Source organism: Dromaius novaehollandiae, chromosome 13 (assembly GCF_036370855.1).
Source record: "Dromaius novaehollandiae isolate bDroNov1 chromosome 13, bDroNov1.hap1, whole genome shotgun sequence".
NCBI lineage: Eukaryota > Metazoa > Chordata > Aves > Casuariiformes > Dromaiidae > Dromaius > Dromaius novaehollandiae.
Window position 1 is genome coordinate 6,532,504 of NC_088110.1, and position 23,880 is coordinate 6,556,383.

The window sequence follows — 23,880 nt, forward strand, 5'->3', positions numbered from 1 at the left end:
GAGTATCTGAGTGCAGGGCTCCAAATAATACGAATGAGTGTTACCTGTGCAAAGACTGTGGGAAAAACAGAGCCTTCCGCTGATATTTTCCCTGTGTTTTGAAGGGAGCCATATTGAAATATTGGGATATGTTGAACAACTCAAACCTAGTGACAAAATTATTCACAGAAGGACTAAAAATGTTTTCTGTTGCATGACATAGATTTTGGCAGCCTGAGGACACTTCTGTTACACAAGAAACTCTTACTGACCCATTGTGACTTATTAATTCTTCACACTATAGAGTGGAAAGTGGCTACTGTGCACGGTTGACGAGACATGTATATTAAGGTTCGTGTAGGGTAAAATGTGTGACTGGCTTGTAAAAAGGATCTATCACAGTTTGCTAAGCTGGCTATGAGAAACCACCTGTGTCAAGGTAAAAGATACATTTACCATTTCTGGCAGCTGCTGAAATTGCCTCTTTAGCTGGAATGATAAGCCAGTCGAGTACTGCAGCCAAAGGTGCGGGTTTCTAAACCCGCCTTTTTAGAGCGGCTTCGGGTCTCTGCGCAGCCCCTGGCTCACCACGGGCCGCCCCAGCCCCATGCTGGCACCGCCCTGGCGTCTGCACAACGTCCCGCCACGGGTGCATCTCTGGACGTGACTCCGCGTGCAGGATGCCGCCCCACAGCACGTACCAGGCTTTGCCTCCCCTTGAATCCATGCAGCAACCTACAGGAGACGGTAAGCGTTGGCTGTGGCCCCTTGGTTCCGGGAGTCTGGGGATGACTGTTCTAGTGACGTCTAGGGAGCTCCAGGACATAACGGAAGAACCACTTCAGGAGTAATGTGCCAACAGATCTCTGTTAACTGGATCCCCTCTAAAATCCATATATTAGCATTAGAGGTGCATGCATTGATACATATATTTAACAGAAGCCCATCTGTATGGAGGCTATTTAGGGACTGATTTTTTAAAACATCAGGTTGCAGTATTTGCACAACATCCAGGCTCAGTTTAACTGAGCTTTCTGAGCGCTGGCATGGTGCAAATTGGGTAGGTCTGCGTGCCAGCAGCCGTCACTAGTGTAACAGCACAGCCAAATTGGGGATACATTAAGAAGCACGTTTAGTGTACATAATTATGTGTTTACAAATGAGGCATTTTCATATTATACAGCTAGTCCTATGCAACACTGAGATGAGACTCATAAGAATAAGAAAATTTGGCTTCCTGGTATGAAACTCTGGCCAAAAACATCATTTAATCCAGACAAGGAAAAAAATCGATCAATTATACCAGTAAGTTTGAAACAGCACTATAAAAAGAAAAAGTGACATGGCATAGGTTTGTGGTTCCCAGTTAACGGAGCTAAAACCTAGCATCAGATGGTTTGTATTTTACATTATTGTCAAACAAAAATAAATCATCAAAAAACATGGCAGAATCAAGCCTAACTGGCAGGACATACCATAAAAAAAACAGCTAGTGGTTGAAGTGAAAATTAAGAAGTGCTGTTCATTCTCCCCAAAATGCCAGGGCTAACCAGAAGCAGCTCACACTTATAGGCTTTGCATTCTTTCCCCTTTTTCTGCAAGCAAATGCTGATACGCCACAGCTGAGTTCTGCTCCAGTGAGATTTTGCTTCTTGATATTCCGAGATTAGCATATTAAGTACATTATGTACCGTATTTACACAACGTATTATGGCAAGTTATAATTTTGTCGGCATTTCTATTGTAAACCCCAGTTTCAGGGCTTAGAATTGTGATTAAAGAATATTTCCAGGTGACCATCTTTACAAGGGTCTGGCCTCAGGGAAATGGGGGCTATGTATTTACTTTTAACACATATATTTCCAAAAGAAACGATCAGCTGCCAAAGACACAGCAGCTTAATCAATATATCAATACTAGAAGGGAACAAGTATTCCTCCAGTAGGAACTGATCTTTCAAATGTGAGAATTGACAGGCAGATGTTCAAATGACCTCATCATTCTTGACATTATCATCTCACCCCAAACACACATCATGAGCTGTGCCGCAAAATCAGAAGATTGGCTTAAAAATCACAGGACTTAATAGATTTAGAGATCATTACATGTTTCTTCTGCTTTTTGAAGCTATCAACTTCAAGGTTATCAAGGTTTTCTCTACCATTGCATGGGCTATACATTTACTAACGAATAATTAAAGCATATATTGTCCTTTAATTCCAGGGGGCGGACCCACATAAATATTATGAGGGTCATGATAAGGTCATGACAGTTGCCAACACTATATTGCACTGTATTCTAGGTTACTCTGTGTTTTTAATATCTGTCAGAAGAATAAAAGTAGCCATTTCATCAAGTGATTTCTAGACTATGAATTATCATCAATATGTCTCTCCAGTGGCTCCCGGCATCCCGGGCCATGCACGCGGCCCTTGGTGCACAGCCCCTGCCTCTGGACGGTGGGCCCTGCCCCCTGATCTTCTCTAGTCCAGGCAGCAATGGATGATACGGTGATTCCTTAGCTTATCCAGATCTTCCAGAGGGTCCCTGACTCATTCAAGGCCCACGTCTATCTCAGCACCACTGCTGTGTCCACACCAGCGATTTTATTGCAGCGACTGAAGCAGAGCCTTAGTGTGAAGCCTTTGTGCATGATGTCCTCACATCTTTGCTATAGTTGGGATGGGGAATTAATTCAGATTTAAATAGTCACATCAAACAAACAAGTTTTACTTTAAATTGCTAGTGTAGACAAATGTATTGTTCCAGCTGCCTTGGCGCAGCATCCGCTCACCTTTTGAACACAGGACATTCAGATGTGTCTCAGGATCAGATTTCCAAATGCAGTCAGGTACCTGAAAAGGCAAGAAAATGTCTAGGTGTACTTGAAAAACAATTAAAGTGACTATTCAAAATCTTCAGACACTTTAATTCTGGCATATAGGAATCTAAATCCCAGTGATTCTCAGTGAGACTCGGCCTCTTAAGTGCCCACATTGCTTTATTGAGAATGAGTCTAAAGGCCATTTAAAAAGCCATTTAGAGTCTTAACTCTCATCTGGCCCTAAGCCACTGAGAAGCTTTAAAACCTTCACCCACTCCCTCTTCTAACTAGAATGGAGAAGTTGAGAGGACAGTAACGTATTTGATACAGAACAAAAAATTAGATCATGCTCAAACGGGACAGGACTCGAGAGGAACACGGGAGTCGCCTCGCGCTGCAGGCCTGCTTCCCATAAATCTTGGATGCCTCTGCATTGTCACTCAGACAAAAAACAGTAAATGAAGTCTTTATTCATAACTCTCCTATGAAAAGTTATTTCTTAAGAATATAAATAATACCTCTCTACTTGTAAAACCTTACATCAAAACAGGCTTTGTTTGGAAGAAAAGGTTCTTTGGCTGATGTGACATACCAGATTTCTGTCATGAGGAAATGTTTATGCATAAATTATAAAGCTCTGAAAATAGGTAGTTATAGCAGGAATGCAAACACATACAGACCATTAACTGTAATGGCAGATTGGGGCAGTGTTGACACATACACACACATATCATATTTATTGACAAGTTACAGCATTTACCAATTTCTGAAGTTCTGAAGTTGGAAAGTCTGTACCATATGTGGAGCCAAAGGCTAAGGACAATATTTCACCACTGAGGTAACTTTCTTAACCCATGAATTTACCTGGCAGTAGATCATCTTAAATATATCATGTGGCAATTTTACATCAATGAGCAGTTCTTTCAATCCCCAAGATTACCATAAATTATATACATTGCACTACGCACAGTGAGGTAAAAATCTTTAAGACACTGAAGCACCTCACCTTGCTAAAGTAAACACCTGTCTTGTTTTGATTAGTATAAAAGTGATCCAACCAATTCAGAGAAAACTTGGCCATTCTCCACTCAGCCAAACACTTCTGAAACTTCAGTGAGTTTATCCTTCCAACATGTTATGGAAATATTAGTATTTGCCCCTATGAAAAATACTTTTTTTGGCATCTTTATTTCCCATCCCTATTCTAGGATAAACCCTGGCAGCTGATGGTATTCAGCAGCATTTCCATATGTTCCCTTAGAAATGCAATCCTAAAATATGGCTGTTTTTGGCATATTTACTAATTAGCACAGAATTGCTCAAATATATTTCATTTCTCCCTCCAGGGAGAATCCCTCTGAAGCGTTCTTATCTGATGCATCAGGATCTCCTACTAACCACTTGCCCGTTCTCACAGTTTCTGATTTAATGGTTAACACAAGGAATCAAACAACCGTCCTAGGGAGCAAAGTCAAACTGTTCAAACTGTATCTTCGATTATTATTTTTCCAGACAAGCAATGCAAACAGCACTCGTAGAGTTAATATTTGAATGCCTTTTCTAATAAAACCAGCTTCCAGTTTTTCAGTCTTTTGTGCAAGTTTAATAAAATAAATTTTGAATATCAATGGAGTACATTCTATTTTTCTTGGCATGTCTGTGCCTTGCTATGTCCTTCTATTGCAGGAGTCATGCCATAGGGAGAGCACTTTTCCACAGTCCATTGAAGTTGTGCCATAAGGGCTGGAGATGATTTGCTAAAATGCTCCAAAGGTATTCAAATTTCTTTAAAGAAGAAATTCAATTTATGTGCATTTATATTGCAGTGTCTGTCAGGAAGAAAGGTTATAATCACCAGCATATTTTAGATTTACATTTTCTTCTATACATGAGGTAATGGTATTAGAGGTAAACTATGAGGTTTAAAGTTGAATTCGATGTATGGTACTATTTTCATTGCTGCTAAAAGCATGTTTTTGAAGTTCTTGAGGAAAGCATATGTTAGCATATGTTACTGAAATATCAGGAACAGGATGCTGGGTGGCTTAGAGGATAAACCATTTGTCTTTCTTCTCTGCATTCTCATATAAAGTACGGCTGGATATCAGGAGCGAAATGAATAGAAGATTTGCAGCTCACAAATGAGTTCTCATGACAAAGCTGCACCACAGTTTTGTTAAGTAGAGCTATCAGTTAGGCCCATTTCTGAATTAACATGTGAGCAAATGTGCCTTTAGTTATGATACCACTGAGGAAGGGAAAAAAAGGGCTTTCAAATTTTGCGATACTGCTTACGTAACCCTCAGAAGAACAAATATTCATGAAAAATTAAAAGGAAACCCTATCTCAACCACATTGCTGTGGGAAGCTCTTCGCCTCATTTTTCTCTGAAAATTTACTTCATTTAAATTTCCTGTGACTATATTAAATATTTAGATGTTGATATTTTCTCAGAATAGAAAACATTATCACAGTTCTTATCGAGTTTGAATCCTTTTAAGTTTATGTTAAAGTTATCTGATAATTAAATGGACACTCTTATCTCATTTAGGTCCCCACTAATTATAGCCAAAATACTTCAATGGGACATACTGCAACTGATTCTGGAACTGTAGCCAAATGTCCTCTTTTAAATAAACACTCAGAGTTGGTTCGTAGAGTTGTTTTATATTTTTACTGCTCCCCCTCCAATCTCTGTCAATAAGGAGGCATCAAAGCTATTAGGATGGTTTTTGCACAGCAAGTTAATTGTATTTTAAGCCTACTTCCAAATGAATTCCCTATAGCTATTCAGCTTTGTAAACAGTCATTTAAGCAGTGTTCTTTGGGGAAGCATGCGCACACACACACACGCACGCACACACACACTCTATTTGCTCCACAAATTTCTGTAGACCAAAATCCTGTTTTGTTTCTTACAGAGTGTTTACTTTTAATACCCTATAACTAGATACTGGGCCAGATATGACAACAACTGAGGTTTGTTGAGCCCTGCCTGGCCCTAGATAGGACTGGGCTTCAGCCCCACGCTCACGTTCATGAGTTCAAGTCCTTGCACGTGACTTTGCTGTGAGTGTGGAGTATCAAGATGCAGAAATACTCGGGGACAAAAAAGAGAAATCTTAAGAGAGGGTAGAAAGATACTAAGAGACCATCAAATCTGATGTGAAATACTGCTATAAAATGTAATACATTAGGGTGCCCTTTTTTGATCTCTTTGAGGAAACATTTGTATGGTATGCACGTGTACGTCCATTGTACGTGCACACACACATACACACACCAAGCATTTCCCCTTGTGAAACAAGGACATTTCACAGGCAGGACATGAAACCGCAGAGATGAGTATCACGTGGTGGCCGTGCATCGACGCAGTGCTGAGAGCCAGGTCCCCAGAGCAGAACGTGGAGCCATCACCACATGGTTGCTCCATAAGGCACAACGTTGCTGCCCCAGACGGGGAAGCCACATGCAGCGATCATCCAGAGCCCATCCGTCTGTAAGGGCAACCACCCAGGACATCCTGGCACTCTCCTGGGTGAAAATTTCTCCTAACGGTGATGCAAGTAGTATGTAACAAGACTATCATTGAAGGAGATCAAAGGAAAAATATATTTAGGGGATACCTTGTATACTGGACCATGCCACAAGAAATTAGTACAAAACAGAAAACTAAAGCAAGGAAAATCAGTAGAACTACCTCTAAGCCAGGGTAGGAAACATAAGCATGTTTCTCCCATTACTTCGTACAGTCTGAGCTTTGAATATCTCTTGGTGTGCTGAGTTTTGGAGGGGGGTGTTTTGAACGCTTTGCATTCTGTCCATTTTTAAATGTAAGTAATAACTCAGTAATGTGCGCATTATCATTTCTTTAGGATATGAGGACTTTTTATTTCTCTTGTCCACTCCTCCTTTCTAGCTGTTTGCCAGAGTAGCTCAAGCCTGTCCTGTCTGTTTTCTGCAGTGAAACCAGCCATCATTAACAAGGCCAATAAACTGCAGGATACATTTCTAAAAGTGTATGTTTATGAATCAAAGTTAAAACCAATCATCACACTGTTACCAGATTGCTATTTACATTTTGATTCCTTCATCTGTACGACTGATGGCCATTTGTGTAGAATCAGAAAATTAAAATCTTGTACCCAAGACTTTCCTGGGAACTCTTCCAACTTGCACTGTCTTTTGGCAAAAATAACAGTGGCAGGAGTATTAATACACAATAGGTAACAGCATTCTTACTATGCCTGCATTACCCTGGTGGCTTTGTGGTTTTCCCATTGTTATTAACACTAGCTGGAAGATGTCCCCAAAGTCTAGTGCTATTCAGAACGAATCCATTCATGCATGCTCCAGTCTCCCATTTCCCCAGCACAACACAGTGGTGGTCAAAAAGCTTCCTACGGCTCACTTACCCTTTGCAGTGCTTAATATCTAGCCTTTTGAGAGCAGTTTGTTGAGAGCATAATTACAAAACGGATTTCCAGGAGCAGCAAAGCCGACGTAGGAAGCTCCCTGCTTCACCTGGCAGAGCACTGCCAGCCCGGGCAATGGCTCGTCTGCACAACACCTCCATACGTGGCGCTGAGGCCAAAGCTGCATCACTGGAATGATTGAAATTAAAGAAAAAAAAAGCATTTTGCCCCTACAGAAAACACACTGTGACTTATATGTAAAACCTACTGACACCCTGCATGTCCTGGTAGCATCAGCAGGGGGGATGCCACCCCTGGGCGATCCGTGATGACCGGGTTTTCTTAAGGGATCTACAAGAAGGGGGCTGAGTTAGCACAAACAGGCAGGAGATGGGAAGAAGCAAATTTATTAATGCACTCTGGTGTAAAGGGAAGCTGAAGCAGGAGGGAGAGGAAGCGTCAAATAACAACACAAGAGGAAAAACAAAACACAAAGAAAGAAAGGCAAGAAGAGCATGGAGGAAAGGAAAGGACAGCACATACAGTACCAGATGAGAACAGAAGTCATTTACAAGAACTCTGCTGATCCTTGAATTTGATTCAGTTTTGAATAAAATCAGACTGTTCTGATTCTCACACTCATTGTATTCACCTGTAAAAATAGTAAAGACAACCACTACTTCCATGTTCTAGCTGGAACTGCTGTTTTATCTAGTACTAAATAACGAATACAAAAATCGCCTATTAGGCAATTCTCTGCATTACTTTCTACACACTGGCTATAACGAGCTCCTTTAAGACTGCTAAAAATCAGGGCTGATTTTCAGCTGCTAAGTGCAGAGATGCTCCTGAAACACAAGGAAGTAAAGAGGGGAGCGAGGGGCCCTGGTGCTAGAACTGGCCGGGAATTTTCCAGTGAAGTGTTTTTCATGGGAAAACAGCCATTGGTAGAAAAAGAAACATCCTGCGGAAGCGTACAGGTTTCAAGCATTCCCGACGTCTCTGTTGGAGTGCAGGTACGTCTCCAGGCTTTGCCAGTGCACCAGGAGGGCTGCTGAGGAGCCCGGCCTGCCCAGGGCCACTGTGCACCACGCAGCCGCCCCGGGGACGGCGCTGATGCCGCGGCCGCCCCTGCCCCGCGCACGGCACGGCAGCCCGCCGGAGCCGGGAGCCCTCCGAGAGCGCGCTGTGGGCTCACGCCCACAGTCACAGGGCAACCAAGAAGCCACCTGAAGGCAGGGTCGCGGAGGAGGCCCATTCGTTTTGGAAAACTTGTGCTGCTTTTATTTTTCCAAATTTATTTCTAACAGGAAACATCAAAATGTCTACATTTAACTCCACGGAGAAATAAAACCCTTAGCATGCTCTTGTTTCCTCCAGCTGTAGCTACCGGGAAAGACAACCCTGAGGCGATGAGCCGCAGCGCTGCGAGAGGAAGTCCGCGGAGGCTCAGCAGGCCTGTAAAGGCCTGGCCTGCATTCAGAGTTTTGGGGGGGTTGTTCCATTTTTACAGTTTTCCTATTCCAGTGTTTTGAGCTTTTTCACCTGATTAGACCAGTATGTGTTCAGTCAGACAGACACACAGATGCCGCATGCCGTCACAGCTCACCCCAGGACAGCTCTACCTCTCTCACCCTCTCCGGGGTGCCCGGGTCCGTGTTGGCACACCCGTGTTTGAGAGGCTCAGGACCCTCCGTGCCCTCCCGTGGTGCGCGGCTGGCACTGGTCACGCGCCAGGTACCGCAGGCCAAGTCCCTGCTGATGGCCCGGCTCCACAGCCAGGCCCCAGGAACTGCAGAAGAAATGGAGAGCTGTACTGGGAGCACCAAGTGCATCAGGGAGAGGAAGGGGGGCCGGAGAGGGAACGGAGGAGTTTTCCAGGCCACCTGATGCAGAGTGGGGAGTTTCCTTGTCACTGCCAGGTCCCCAGACATAAAGCAGCCCACTCCCAGCAGCAATGGAGAAATGCTCCTGCTTATGGGGCTTAAGGGATGTAAAGGAACGTCATTCCTTTACAATGGCAAAGCAAATGGTTTGAACTGATGATGATGATGCAGTGCCTATAAGGGTGCACTCTCATACCTCCACAAAGCCCCATAAAAGCCAAAGGGTCTGCCCACCTCAAACCACTTACAGCACCCGCTACGCAGTCTGCAAGCTCCTCCCAAACTGAGATTCTTAGTGCTTGCTTAGAAACTGCAAGGTAAGTAATAGCACATTGCTAAGCTCATCTCCTGTCCCAACCTAAAAGCCATACATTCCAGTTACTTCCAGGTCTACTCAAAATTGAAAACATGGGAAAAAATTTTAGGTGCCCTGACAAATTTTCCAAAGACAAATCAATTAAAAGAAATACACATTTGAAATTCAAACCAGCCCTAAACATTTGGATTTGTTGAAATATGCTGCACCCACGGTCAATTCAGTGAGTAGCACAGACACTTGTCTGCACTGTTTTTCATTGCACCCCCGGACATGGTACTTCAAAAAGCATGGTAATTTGTGAAAGTAATTTTGTGAAAGCTTCCATACATCTCCCGTTAAGAGCAATTTGGCTAGTATCTGTTGCTAGCTGTGAGCATGCTTTTAGATATTAGATGGATGAGTGCAGACTAGCAGGAGAAAAAAACGGAGAGGATAAATACTTGGCAGTTCTCTAACAACTTTCACTAGAGGATCGCAAAGTGATTTACAAACATCAATTAATTAAGCCTCAAAAAGCCCCAGTGAGATAGGTAAGTATCATTACTCTCATTTCACTAATGCGTAAACTGAGACACTGAGAGAGTAAGTCTTTCACCCAAGGTCACACAGCAAGCATCTGGCAGAGCCAGCGAGAGAAACCAAGAATGCTGACTTCCCTACTCCTCACCTACCAGACCATTATATCTCTCAGAACAGTTTAAAGCTTCTCTTGCCCTCAATATTAGCAAATGCAAAGACCTGCAAATGTAGCAATGTCTCGCATCACGTGTCAGAAGGGCTCACCACTGACAGCCCACGCTTTACTCCCGCTCCACAACAGGGATGAAGGCTCCTGACCCCCTGAGTCCCTTGGGTCTTGGTTTCGACTGCCCAGTTTGGTTTCTGTTCTCCAGTCCCAGACTGGTCATGGAGGCAAGGATTGGCGCTAGAATGAAAAAAGCAGCCCGTAAGGCTTCAAGCAAGACTGCTACCGACGGCTTCCTCGCTCTGGCCCTGGGATATGCTGCACTGACTGTAGCATGAAATCATTCAGTCACAACCAAAAATACCACTTGCTGTTTGATGTGGCTCAGACTAGGAAGTCTATTGGTGGTCACAGACAACACTTTCCAGGCATGGCAGAATATACAGACAAATACCATGGACTCACACGGTACAGAATAAAAGCCAGAAGAGTCATGTTGGTAGCACTTTAACACCATACAGTTGGAAAGCAGCACGTGTTTCTGTTTTAAACCAGCATTTTCTTTTTAAACTTTTGATGCCTAGGATTACTACTGAATACATTACCAGAGATCAGTTTACAAGGATTTAGGGCATTGTTTAAAAATATGGAAATAGTGTTTAAAATATATATTTGCCATATATCATATATGCTCAATGTTGCAGCTTCAGAACACAATGTATATCATATTTTAAAAAACACCTGACCCCAATATGTTGATTGATACCAGCAGAAATAAACTCCCAGCAAACAGATCTGAATGTATCTGTTTATATACATACATATATATATTTATATATGTATATAAGCAACAGTGAACCCTCACAGGCAAACAGACAGAAAATAGACAAGCTTTGCACTGTTGCCCAACAGCCATCACACTGGATGGACCAGTGGGAGAAATGAATGCCAAAACCTCTGAACTATACTCATTCGTACAGAAGTGCTCTGTTTGGTAATAAAGTTACCTGGTTGGCTGCTGAGATCTGGCAGGCTACTGCAGAAGGAAAGGAGAGCCAGGTAGCTACCTGCTGGATGGTCATATCACCAGGGAACAGTCCACTGTCTACTGCCCACAGATACCACAGAAAGGCTCACACTGCCCATTTAGCTATTTAAAATGAAAAATGCAGTCAGTCAAGGAAAGGAAAACACTTGCTTTTTGCCTATCATGCTTTCATGCGGAGAGACCCCTAAGGTCCAGCAGAGGAAAGGGCATCTTCTTTCGCATGGATCCATCATTACACTCAGATTCTCCTGCTGCAAAGAGTGGTTCCTTTTTTGAATGTGGAGAATCTGGTAACGCACCCTGAGATGTCGCTGCTGGGGAAGGCCCCTCCTGGGGCTGCATCCCCCCCGCCTGGAGCATGGCTGGGAGCTAAACGGAGAGGGCTGCAGGAGCTCCCTTCTCCCAGACCTTCTGCGCAGTGAGACCCTGCGGGATGGTGGGACGCAGGACCTTCCCACCTGCTCTAGGGGCTCCGCTGTCCCCACATCCCCAACTCTTGCAACAGCCTCGTGATTTAATCTTAATCTATTCGGTACTTACAGTTACAGTGAGAACTAATCAAAACCAATTCTCAGTTACCCACAAGTGAACTATCAGGTTGTAGCTTAACCATTTTCCTCACTAATCCACGGGCCGGCTTGGGGCTGGGGAGTGCAGCTCCCCCGCTTTCACACTGCTCTCAACAGAAATCCTTCTACAGGCAAAGGCACAAAACCTGTCCTTAGAGCCTAATTTACATAGGTTTTATAATACAGGAGGTTTTGCTTTGTATTTGCCTTGCCCCACGCCTGCCCTGGCTCACAGCTGACCGAGAGGACACAGAGGGACAGAAGGAAGCAGGCGTTTGCACTCTAGACACCCTCGTTTCTAGTCCTTACGACCAGCAGCAGTAACCTAGCTGCAAAACCACTCCGCCAGGCTGGCACAGATGTAAAAACCAGAAACATAAGAAACAGCTACAATGCAGATGGACTAGATACAAGATGTTTGTTATTTTTACATGTATCCATTTATGTTTAAAGTAAATCCAAATATTAGGAAAGCTGTTGCTTTTTTAAAGCAATTGGCTAAAGTACTTGGGTGTAAAAAAGGATCTATGTGGTATGCTTAGCTATTGCAAATGATTTTGGGTTTCTCTCAAAGAAAGAAAAATCAATTTAAATTATTTATTCAAGATTTCGTATTAAATCATATAATAAAACACCATTCCTACACAGAAATTGGATTTATTCCATACAGATGTGTGAAAAAGCAAAACATCTGCACATGAAAAATCATCAAGAGCATGATATTTTGTCTACTTTATGCAGATAAAGCAACTCACTAACTGCTTTCTGAAGTATTCAGGTCAGAAATCTAATGCGCAAAATATGTATGGGTTAAAACGAAATGCAGCAATTACAGAATCCTGTATCATTTCCATTTGTACATAATACATTGGGTGTACGCACATGCCATCAGCCCTCAAGTAATGCTTCGTAGACTGATAAAGTCTGACTCAAACAATGTGCCACAACAGGCATCTGGCAACACAAAACACACCTAATGCAAACTTGTAAAGTCTTAGAAAAGAATTCGAGATTTTCAGCCGGTTAATGATTCGAGCAGTGGCCCTTCTTACTGCTACTGAAATGAAATACTCCAGGAAATCTTTTGTCTTTGTATATCAAAATCAAGGATCACTATTTTGTGGCTCTTTCCAAACTAGATGAAACTGAGCGGAACCTTTTACCCCTTCCTAACTGGCTGCAATTAGGAGCTGGACACTACTGGACGGGACTCTGGGACCATTTTCTCCCCAGTCCAATGTGTCTTGCAGCGCTCTGAGCGCAAGTGTAAGCCAACAACCTAAGCAAACAAGTCTGTTTGTTTATTACTTTTGATAGAAAGGTTCATAACATCATGTAATGTGTGAGCATTTTTTTCTGCCTGGCTACTCGACACTGAAGTCACTGGGGACTTTTATTAAAACGCACTCAGCTACTCTTTAGTATGATGTTAATTTTGAATTTATGCTTCCATAGAGCACTATGTATTACAATATAATGACACTTGTTTAGTACTTTGTCCATGTACAAAATTGTTGGCTGTAAAAATGCAAGAAATATAAAGAGGAGTTGAGTAGTTTAGAAAAAAATCTTAAAAAGGTGAGAAATTTATTGAAGTTTGGGGAAAAGCGTAACTGCTTTTTTTTACATAGACTTTTTTAAAGAGCAAGGGTATAGGTGGGGAAATTTGATTATCATACATAATTTTAAATCTTTTTTTCCTTTAGAAACCACATATCCACGAGTTTTTTTGTCCTGTAGGAAAAGATTTTAACATTAAAAAATGGTGCTACATTTTATCCTAAGATTTTATCTTAAATATTTGATGGCTGCAGGTGCCCAACTCTACAGCTTACACGACACATCTGATCTTCCCAGATAACAATACTACCATCCTCATTTTTATTTAATAAATCCTCTGTCAAAAAATAAGAATGGTCTCTGAGCAGAGTATGCATAATTCGAAGGAACAGGCAAATTGTGACTCTTGGGCAACTGTTACAGCATCTAAACAAGACACCACACCAAAGGTAGGCAGGTACCTGCAGGAAGGACAGACACAGAGCTACTAATACTTGGTTTATGATCTGTGTGGAAAAGGAGATGAAAAAGAGGTCAGCGTGCCAGATGGCTCAGAGCACCAACCTTGAAACTGGCCCCAGCGGACAAATTTCCCTAAGGAACAGTCCGGCTAGTCATCAAAGGCAGGGATTAGCAGAGTTGCTTCTTTCCCACTATTTTTATGAAAGATCTCACATTTCAGGCCATTTAAGGGGGAGGTGGCCTTTCAAATTGGGGCTCCGCACTGTTATTGCAACCACTTGAATTATGATTTCTTTAACTCTACCTTTCCTACATGCCCCAAATCCATGTAGCCAGACTTCAGCTGAAAAAAGAGAAAAAAAGGAAAACCTTCTGCTTAAACTGTTAATTTGTCAACTGTATTATCAGAGGCAGTTCCCACATGCCTCTCCAGGCCTTTGAAACTTCACGGTACATCTACCTCCCTGTAATAACATTTACAGATGCTCTCTTTCTGGCATGTGTAAGGTGCCTGGACTTATGCCGTTAGCATAGCAGGCTCTGTTTGAAATCTTGCCCGGCCTCTCTATAAAAGCACATTTAAAAAGACAAACTAATACCTTCTATCCGTGTTTTGCAAATGACAGAATATATTAAGAATCAAATAAATGTAGGAGTACATTCATTGTCAAAAATATCTGTGGAATACTCCTACATTAAGAGACCGGGTAACAAGTGACATCAATTTTATATTGGACATAGTTCAATAAAACCAATAGCTAAGGAAACAGACAATTTTGTTTCACTGCATGGAATCATGGATGTCTCAATATCTTCAAATGAGACACACTGTCAATGCTGCTCCTGTCTAACAGGACATGTTTGATTTGGGGAACAGTCTTTACTGCAGCTGAAATGAGCTGAGAAAAGGGGAATCAAGGAAGACAAAGGTCTTGCTTCCAGGTTGGGTTTGGGCTGTGAGGCTCATTTCTGTACGCCGGGACGAGCACGGTGCTGCCGGCAAGCTGAAGCGGGGATATGAAACCAGGTATAAACCTCACTGTTCGTGGCTTGTTCAGCTCTTGATGATTCAGGCTTTGAAAGCACAGCCACAGCCACATCCTCGACATACACATATAAACTACCAATGTTGGCACTAAGGATGGCAAGTTAAGGGTGAACAAACCTTTCCTCTGATGTGTCTGGGAGTCTTGCTGCGTTCCTGCTTTTATGCCTTGAACACTCGAGGCCTCTTCTCCTTTAGTGCTCCGACACTTCCAAGACGAGTCTGGTGCTGCCCGCGCCGCGAGTCTCGCCTGCAGAGCTGTGCGCCTGGGCACCGTGGCAGCTCCCTCTGCCCGGCTCTCGCTGGACATACCCTCCCGAACCGCCGCAGAAAGCAACTGCTCTCTCCTTCAAACGCCTCCTCAAGACTCACGCCGTTAATGATATTTATAGCGTATCACCTGTTAGAAAAAGATACTAAAAGGTAGAGCGAAGGAGTACAGGATATCTGCCTTTTATTTATTTATCTTTAAATTGCTAATAATTTGGATTAAGCAGATAATGCACACAGCAAACCTATGTAAACTCGTATCTTTTTCACAATTGCTGTAGTTTCATGCATATGAAACACCATCGAGTGAGAGGCAGAGGCACAGGGAACGGGAGAGCAGTCTGGGCAATGGCAGTGCTGGCCGTAACAGGTCCTGGGGCTCACAGGACATGTGCCAGACCAGTTTCCCACTGTATTACCTGCCCATGAACATAATCCACTTGTGTTTTTGTGGGGATTTGTGGATAAACTGTGGGCTATATTCCTGAAAACAGTTGATCAACATTTTCCTTTCCTCTTGCCCCTAATTACAGGTGCCCATTGTATCTTAAGCTGGAATTTAAGTGTCTCTGAATATATGCATGCAACATGTGCTACAACAGGACTGTTATCCTGACTGGGATATTTGGGTTTTACTACTGGTTGACTGCGTGACTTAATCTAGTAGTACGTGAACACCTACCATACGGTCACATAAGGACTACAACTGGAGTCACACATTTATCTTCACGTTCATGGATGTTTAAAAGTAACAAATAAATAAATTAAACAGCAGAACAACAAGAGCAACTCTGCTGATTCAATTCTTAAGCTTGGAAAGAAAAAATTTGCTCTCAATAACTCTCCAGCTGCTCAGACAATGTAGAGAAAGTTCAACTTACATCTTCTGAAAATAGCTGTATTTACCGTAACAACATACCCAGTTAAAATTAAGTGATGTGAGGGATCTGGCCACTCGCTCTGCTCACCTGCTACAGCAGAAATTCAGGGACACTTCAGCTGGGCCTTAGAAGCAAGGGAACTGCAACCATACAAATGTGCATGCACGCTAACCACACCGGTCACGTTAACGGCTCTCAGCAGTAAATACCGTTTTTATTTACTGAGAAAGGGTGCACTGAGGATCTCACCTTGCAAGTCTCAGCCCCCCTGTAACTCTTTATCCTTTTATTTTGTAACTGCATTTTATTTTGCAATTAGTTTGAACTGTTTTGCAAGGCTTGCCCTGCTTTTTGAAATGCTCGTGGAGCATCCAGCCCCTCGCAAAAGACAGGTGTGCCCTGGGCACACAGTACATAGCTGTTTTATGCATTGAACTATTACCACAATTCTTTTCACAAAGCAAAGAAAAATGCCTGAAAGCTTTTGTTTAGTATCCATTTAGTCAGTGCTTCTATTTAACACAAATTGCTGTGATTAATACAACAAGGAGCTAGGAAAAAATCTTTCAATAATAGAGCTTTGCATGCCAAGCTTTTGCATTTAAGAGGTCTCCACACTGTTTTCATCTCAACACTTCATGTATTTCCCATTACATCTTTCTTCTGTGTCCCTGTGCATATTTAGGTAAATTAACTCTAAACAGAACTAGGGATACATAGATCAAAAGGAAATGCTTCGATATAAATTACCCGATTTGCTCTCTCTCATTGCCCATCATTTAAAATTGTGGCTGTTCATGTTCTTTTCCTCCCATTTTATCCACTTTGGATATACCAGGTAGGTTTTTCCACACTCCAAGATAGCGAGCTTTTTGGACAAGCTAGGCTATAAGGCTATATTCTTGTGTAAGAACAGGGGCTTCTCTGCCCAGGAAGATATTTAAGGACCCTCAGGCTGGGGCTGCAGTGTTGCTCCTCGAGCAGGACAGAAACCGAAGTGTAGGTTCCTGGAGATGAGCTGTGCCATGTCCTCACTCCCTTCCGTGCTGAGCAGACGGAGAAGTTGCAAGGGAATTTGTTCATCCAGCTCTCCTGCTTTGTGCTATGTTGCGCTACCTGAAGGCTGGTGGTATAAGAAACCTTTTCAAAAGAGGATTCTGACCTGCAGAAGTAAGAAAATTACAGCAGCGGGCACAACTGCATGCCCTGTGCAAAATGCTTTTCATTACAGTTTTGCAAATGCATGCACTGACATCAGAGGAATAGATGCCTTCTTCCTATAGAACATTTAAGTTTCATTAGAATATAAATATTGCAGAGTGTGGACTGTGATATGTATGAATAAAAAGATATTTCATAGCCCTGAGGTAGTGTATTGCAATTCCATTTGAGGAGAAGTTTTTAAGAATAGGGCACATGCACCCTGATAGTTGGGCAGTGGGTTAAAGCAAACCTTGAGTAAGCTCTGGGATACCTTCTTCATCGGACTTCTTTGGAAAACCATTCCACACTCTGACGCTCTTTTGCTCAACCTATATAATCCAAATTTAAAATACATAAAAGGATCTAAGATTTGGGAATCTAAAAAGCCTTCGTCTTTAATACATATTTTAAACTAACACTAGTGGAATTTCGGCTAGCATTAGAAAAGCAACAGTTTCTAAGGACCCCAGCTGTATCTCCCTGCTGTAAGAATCGCTCTGTTGCAAATAAAACTCTTCAGCCTTTCAGATAGTACTGTGAACAGCAGCTGAAAAATGTCAGTCTTTCAGTCACAGATTGTGATGGTGCTATCCATTTCATGCATGTGTATACCTACACACATGTAGGTGTGTCAAGAAAAACGGATTAAATAGAGCAGGCATGTAAGTGTGTGTAGGTACATACTTAATAAAGACACATAAATGTCAGTGAGCCTTAGCATAACCGAAACAAACTGCCAGCATACAATATTCAGCAAAGAGCTGCAATCCAGCACTTCTTTTCTGCAGGATTCCAGGAATCTTTTCCTAGCAGCCCATTACATTTCTTCCTGTTTTTTCTGTCCGTGTTCTCAAATTTGGCTGTCTTGCCAAGGGAAATGTAATGACACTAATTTTATTTAATGTTGTTGATCAGCATTTAAAAAACATTTTTCTTTGAAACTCCTCTAGCTCTTATTTCAAGCTTCTTTTTTACGGCTATTACATTTCAATCATTTCAGGAAAATGGATGGAGGTAAAATGGCAAAAATGTAAGAAATTGCTAAGTTCAGCAGCACAATTAATGCAGTCATCATTGGCAGCTTGGAGGAAGACAATCAACAATCAATGGCTCGAAGGTGACCTGACATCACAGGTTTCTGCAGTCTCAATCAATATTATTCAGACTGCAGACAGGCTATGCTAGATATGTGATGTTTCATCTCAGTGGCTTTTATTCTTGTATAAATACTTTAAATAAATAGCACAAGAAGAACACCCAGGGCTACTTTAAATTACATCCATATCATGCAAAGGTGAAAGTAGTTCCACTTGGTAGAATTTGCCTTTCTGTCCAAAACAAGATACTTTAAAAAGGAAAAAAGGAACTTTATAATGTGTTATTTACACACTATGCAAGTTTGCATTATGCTGTTTTCACATTATCATAAACCATTTCCAATTTGATAGAATCTGGCTTTAGCAAAAAAGCAAATTCTTATAATTTCTTCTGTTTCCAGCTGAAACTTCATGGAGCACCAATTCTGTTTGTTTGTTATCTTAATAACAGAAAAATACAGTCACAAAGCAAAGACCATTGTCTATGACACAATTTTTCAGAAAATGCTGTATAATTCCCTTAAAAATTATATATGATAAAGATAAAAAATCATAAAGAAAATTTTATCCTCCATCCGTTTTCTCTGATATGTAAATAGATTGGGAAATTATTGTGCAGTTGTTTTGAGATAGAAAAGAATACAAAAATATTGACACGGAATTGGTCTTGGATGTTGTTGACTAGTAATATCAATTATGTTTGGGCCAATTCAGTCAGGAATGCATTGGGTAGATCCTTTACAAAGACAGTTCTTCAATTTTTTCATATGTGCCAAGTTTTTCACAGCATTAATAACGTCTTTTTCATCTCCACACCCAGACTAACTTCTGCAGAAGCCTGTGGGAGTCTTTCTATCAGCAGCAAAAGACAGAAAGATTACACCCTGAGCTTCTTTTAAGTGCACTCCGTTAATTTGAGACAGGCTAAGAAAACCTTACAGTTTTGGGGGGGGGGAAAAAAAAAGTGCCAGTAAACTAGCAACTAACTTCCCTGCCAGGCACAATATTCTCCAGCCACATCCCAGATAAAAGCGACAAGGTAAATTCTTAAGAGTGAATGTGTTTGTCAGGAACACTAAGGCACTGTTTGAGCCTTCACATGAAATCAAGTATTTCTATCGCAGCGCATGACCTCACAACTACTGCTTGAAAACATACGTTTAATTATCTGAACTATGTATCTTAGCAGCTCCTTATGGTACCCAGATTGCGAGACAGCGAGGCACCGAACTGAAGAGTTCTTTAAGCCGCTGCCTGGGGGTCCCCGTGCCCCCGCGGGGCTCGTCCCCCCCGGGCCAGCCCGGCGGCGCGCGGCAGCTCCCGCTGCCCTCGGCGGAGGCCGCGGCGGGAAGCGCAGACATGTGGCATGAGTTGCAGAGCTATTTTCAGATTTGTTTTGTGGTGACTGTGTTTGTAGCAAATACTGAAAATATTATACTAAATACCAAAAGCATGCCCGTAGCCCCCAGGGAGAGACAAGGACATTTTATAATCAAATTACTACACGCTTCTGGCCCCTAATTCAGCGAACTACACCAGTACACGCTGAGATCCTTACATAAGGGTATATGCAAGCACATGCTTAAGGATAAGCATATCACTACATTTTTCTATAACTCGGCTCTGGGACAAGAAGAGCAAAACAAATTTGGACTAGTGATGTCTTTAGAAGAAGGACAACAAATCCAAGCTAAAAAACCCTAGAAATTAGACTCGCAATACTAACCAAATACCTGTTTCAAATTATGCCCCAGCCCCGCACCCATTCTTTCAATTTCAAACAGTTTTAGCCAAAGAACATAGTTAAAAGCCCAAGAGAAGTGAAGTAAATATTCTGCTATTAACATTATTTGTCTTATGAGCCTTTATAAAAGTTACATTCTTTTGACTTAAGCAAAAAAATTGTATTTAAGCTGTTTTATGCTAGCAAAAGAATATTATAAAATATTTACTGAAAAATACAGAAATTTTTTGCCTCTGATTGATAGAAGCTGTTTTAATTACGAAGGAGTTTCATCAGCAAGCTCTGTTGTTGCTAGAGTCTATTAAAGAACCTCAAAGTTGCTGAGCGATGCACTTTTAACAGCCGCTAAGCATGTGCAAGAGCAAGGCCTGGCTTTAAATGCACAGATGTAAATTATCAAAATTAACCATTCAGTTGGTGTCAGTTTTAATATTCTCAACTTGAGATACTTTTGATGACTAAGTACTTGACTTGTGTTTTTAAAAGTAATGGCCTTTGCCTCCTGATGCTTGAAGTGAAGCGTGGCAATGAGAGTCCCTCCAGTTCCAGTTCATGTAAGCGTGTCAGGAGTCTCACCAGCTTTGACTGAACTACTTAACATGCTTAAAGTTGGGCACATGCTTAAGTAATTAGCTGAATCGGGCACAAAACCCAGTAAGGATAGTTAAATTTCCTCATGTTCCATTATATAGAAATCAAGGCATAAAAAATTTTAATGAGCATCAGAGAACTGTGTCAGCATTCTTCTAGGAGAACTACAGATTTGTACAGTTTAGATATGTTCTAATTTAAAGATTTCCACAATAGGGAATTAAAAAGACCTGAATTATAATTCCTTTAATGGCAGATCATTTGATAACACTGCCATCTCAAGCAGTTCCATTTTAAAATGCATGGTAGTGCAGACAAATACTTTTTGAAGAAAAAGTGTTTTACATTATCTTTTAATTTTGTCTAATTAGCTGAATACTGTGCTTTTTTACCCTAAAGCTCTTTAAAACTCGATCTAATTTCACAATGAACACTCGATGCCATTATATTTGGAAATATTTGCATTTGCCAACTCTTGTGCAATCACCATTCATCCCTGCACTCACCCCTGCCTTGCTTCTGTTTCCTTGGGAAGGCTTCTCTACGTTCTGCCTAGATAAGCCTCTTCCATTAACGCAACTGTCTGTTTCGCTGATACAAAAAAAGTCATAAAAGTTGCTCTACAGATGTTTGCAGAAATCCTCATCTCACTGAATACTACGTCCTATTCAAAGGGCTGAGGTTTGCCTATGCTCCATCTCTTCCTTCCTTGGAAGCACTTAGACAGACTTGAATTTTGAAGGCAGAAGGGATTCACTGCTCTCTCCATGTGCCCACTTTGCAGCTGCTGAATCCCAGGATCCCACAGAACGGAGGAGGTGGGAGGGGCCTCTGGAGGCCCCCCCGGTCCAACCCCTGCTCCAGCAGGGTCAGCTGGAGCAGCCTGCCCAGGGCCACCTCCAGTTGTGTCTTGAGTACCTCCAAGGATGGAGTCTCCACAACCTCTCTGGGCAATCTGTGCCAGTGTTCAATCACCATTATAGTAAAAAGTTTTTTCTTCTGTTTAAACAGAATTTCCTGTATTTCAGGCTGTGCCCATTGCCTCCTGTCCTCTTGCTGGGCACCACTGAAGTGGGCTCCGCCTTGCTTACTGCCTCCCATCAGCTATTCATACAAGTTCACAAGGTTCCCCTGAGCCTCCTCTTCTCCAGGCTGAACAGCTGCAGCTCTCTCAGCCTCTCCTCAAGTGTCAGATGCTCCCACCCCTGAGCCACCCCTGTGGCCCTTGGCTGAACTCGCTCCAGTATGTCCACATCCTTCTTGTACTGGGCAGCCCAGCATTGGACACAGCACTCCGGATGGGTCTCACCGGTACTGAGTAGAGAGGAATCGCAACTCCTCACCATCACTTGTGAAAGAAGTTCATCATTCACAAAAGCCAAATAGTCCTAGGCTGGGAGCATACATTTTCTTCCCAAATCAGCTCCATCAGCAGACAGATTACTAACTGTAAATGCTTGTGACCACTTCCCTAGCAGAGGTTACAAATACTTAATGGCGTTCACGCAGAATGAACTGGAGCTGCTTAAACAGTTGAAATCAATGGCCTAAGCCAGTCCAGTTGTATTCACCCGAAGTGAAGCAGCCCCACCAAGCACTGCTGGCAGACTAGGAGAGGCAGCAATTTGTGTGTATGGAGAGGGAACTGGAAGCCACATCTGGGAGCAGCCACCCCTTCCAGTGAAACAGCTGGATTTCAAAAGGGAGGTCTCTCCACAGCCTAAGTCCTTAGCAGTTTTGAGCAGACTTTCTGAATAACGGCAAACCTCACCCGGTGATACATTCTCATTGCTTCGAAACCAGGGAGCCCGGTTCGGACAGTACTGGCAATATTGCAGTACACCTCTGTGAAAATACGTATGTATTGACATGCCCGACTGGGACTGCCTGAACTGAAAGACTAACGCAATGGATTGAGCATCACAGCTATTGAGCCTTTCCCCAGTTAGGAGGATAAATGCATTATACAGTAAAAGGAGACATTCTCTCGACATTTCTTTGACTCTATTACCGCAGTGAGCAGCTCCCAGCCTGAGAAAGGGGCCCTTCAGCACCTACAAACGCCTGAGACATGTCGGCATACATTTTAGACAAACATTTCTTCGAAGCCGGGTGATTGTTTTTTCTTCCATTTTCATTTTCCACTTGCTTGCTCAACCTCTGCAGCGCCTTTGTTGCCTGGTAATAGGTGAGATAGGCAAATAGGGACTCCGGGCCCTGGAACGAAAGGGCCTTTCATGTCGTTGGCACTGCAGAATGAGCAAGTGGTGTAAGCCGTCTCTGCGGTTTACATACTGTAGTGGCCTGCTATAGAAACTATGTAATTTGGTTTGCTTTGTTATTTGATAAACGGCAAGGAAAGCTTTGTAGCATGTTGACTGACCCTACTTGTAAGGTCATAGGCCAGCGGCGGCGTGAGAGGACACCGGCGTCTGCCTCGGGACTGCCTGGGAGGGAGCAGCCTTTATTAAAGGTACAAAGACCTTGCAGTGAGGGGAAGCAGCTCTTAATCTATCAGGAAAAAATATCAGGGAAGTTTTTGACAAAAAGAAGGCACCAATTCTTAACGTACGATGTAACACAACGCACCATGCAGAACGGTGAGTCATATAAATGCTACTACCTGCTTAAAAATCCATATTGTAGCCCACTATGGATTGCTCCTTTTTTGAGCCAGTCCTACACACTCTTTCTCACTCTGCACATGGCCCATTCAAGATGCATGAGCTGCAGAACTGAGCCTTTCATTTCTACTTGGGAGAAAGATCTGTTCCCTTCGCTAGACTGTTGCTTGTGGCAACACCCAAGGAGAAACGAGGAAACAGGGCAGGGAGAAGATGCAGACCGTGAGCATCGATCTCCACCTCTGGGAGCCACTTGTCACACGACGGCACGAGGTTGTTAACGGGGCCAAGTGCCCAGCAGTGGCTCTGAACATGGGCAAGTTCTGGACCCCAATTAGTTGAAACATGTGGAGAAGGAAAAGGAAAGAAATTTTAGTTGGCGATTTCCATCCCTGCAATGTTCTTCTCCCCTCTCGCTCCCCTCACACACCTGCACAAACACAAACTGGAATCTCACCTTTTTGACAGGTCTGAACTGGCTGATGTAAGGAACAGCGGCTGTGGAGCAGGGCGAGGAGGCGGCCGCGCAGCGGCAGAGTGCTGCAGTGCAGCGGGCACGCGGGGGACGGGCAGTTTGGGAGAGGCCTGTCCACCCCAGACTAAGGAAGACTTTGCATCAGAGCACTGGGGGAAAGCCTTAACCTGGAGGCAGAGGCAGAGGCAGGCTTGGGCCTGCTG

At 42.7% G+C, this 23,880-nt stretch overlaps 1 protein-coding gene across 1 annotated transcript in view; it reads right to left on the bottom strand.

Annotated features, from left to right (window-relative positions):
- Positions 1 to 1,030: 1,030 nt before the first annotated feature.
- FTO (FTO alpha-ketoglutarate dependent dioxygenase) overlaps positions 1,031 to 23,880 on the bottom strand; it is a 340,085-nt gene continuing 317,235 nt past the window's right edge. The window contains exons 14-16 of the mRNA XM_064519526.1: positions 14,913 to 15,192; positions 2,774 to 2,834; positions 1,031 to 2,650 (exon numbers count right to left, since the gene is read on the bottom strand). The gene's annotated coding sequence lies outside the window, so the exon portion shown is untranslated. The remainder of the gene's footprint in view (positions 2,651 to 2,773; positions 2,835 to 14,912; positions 15,193 to 23,880) is intronic.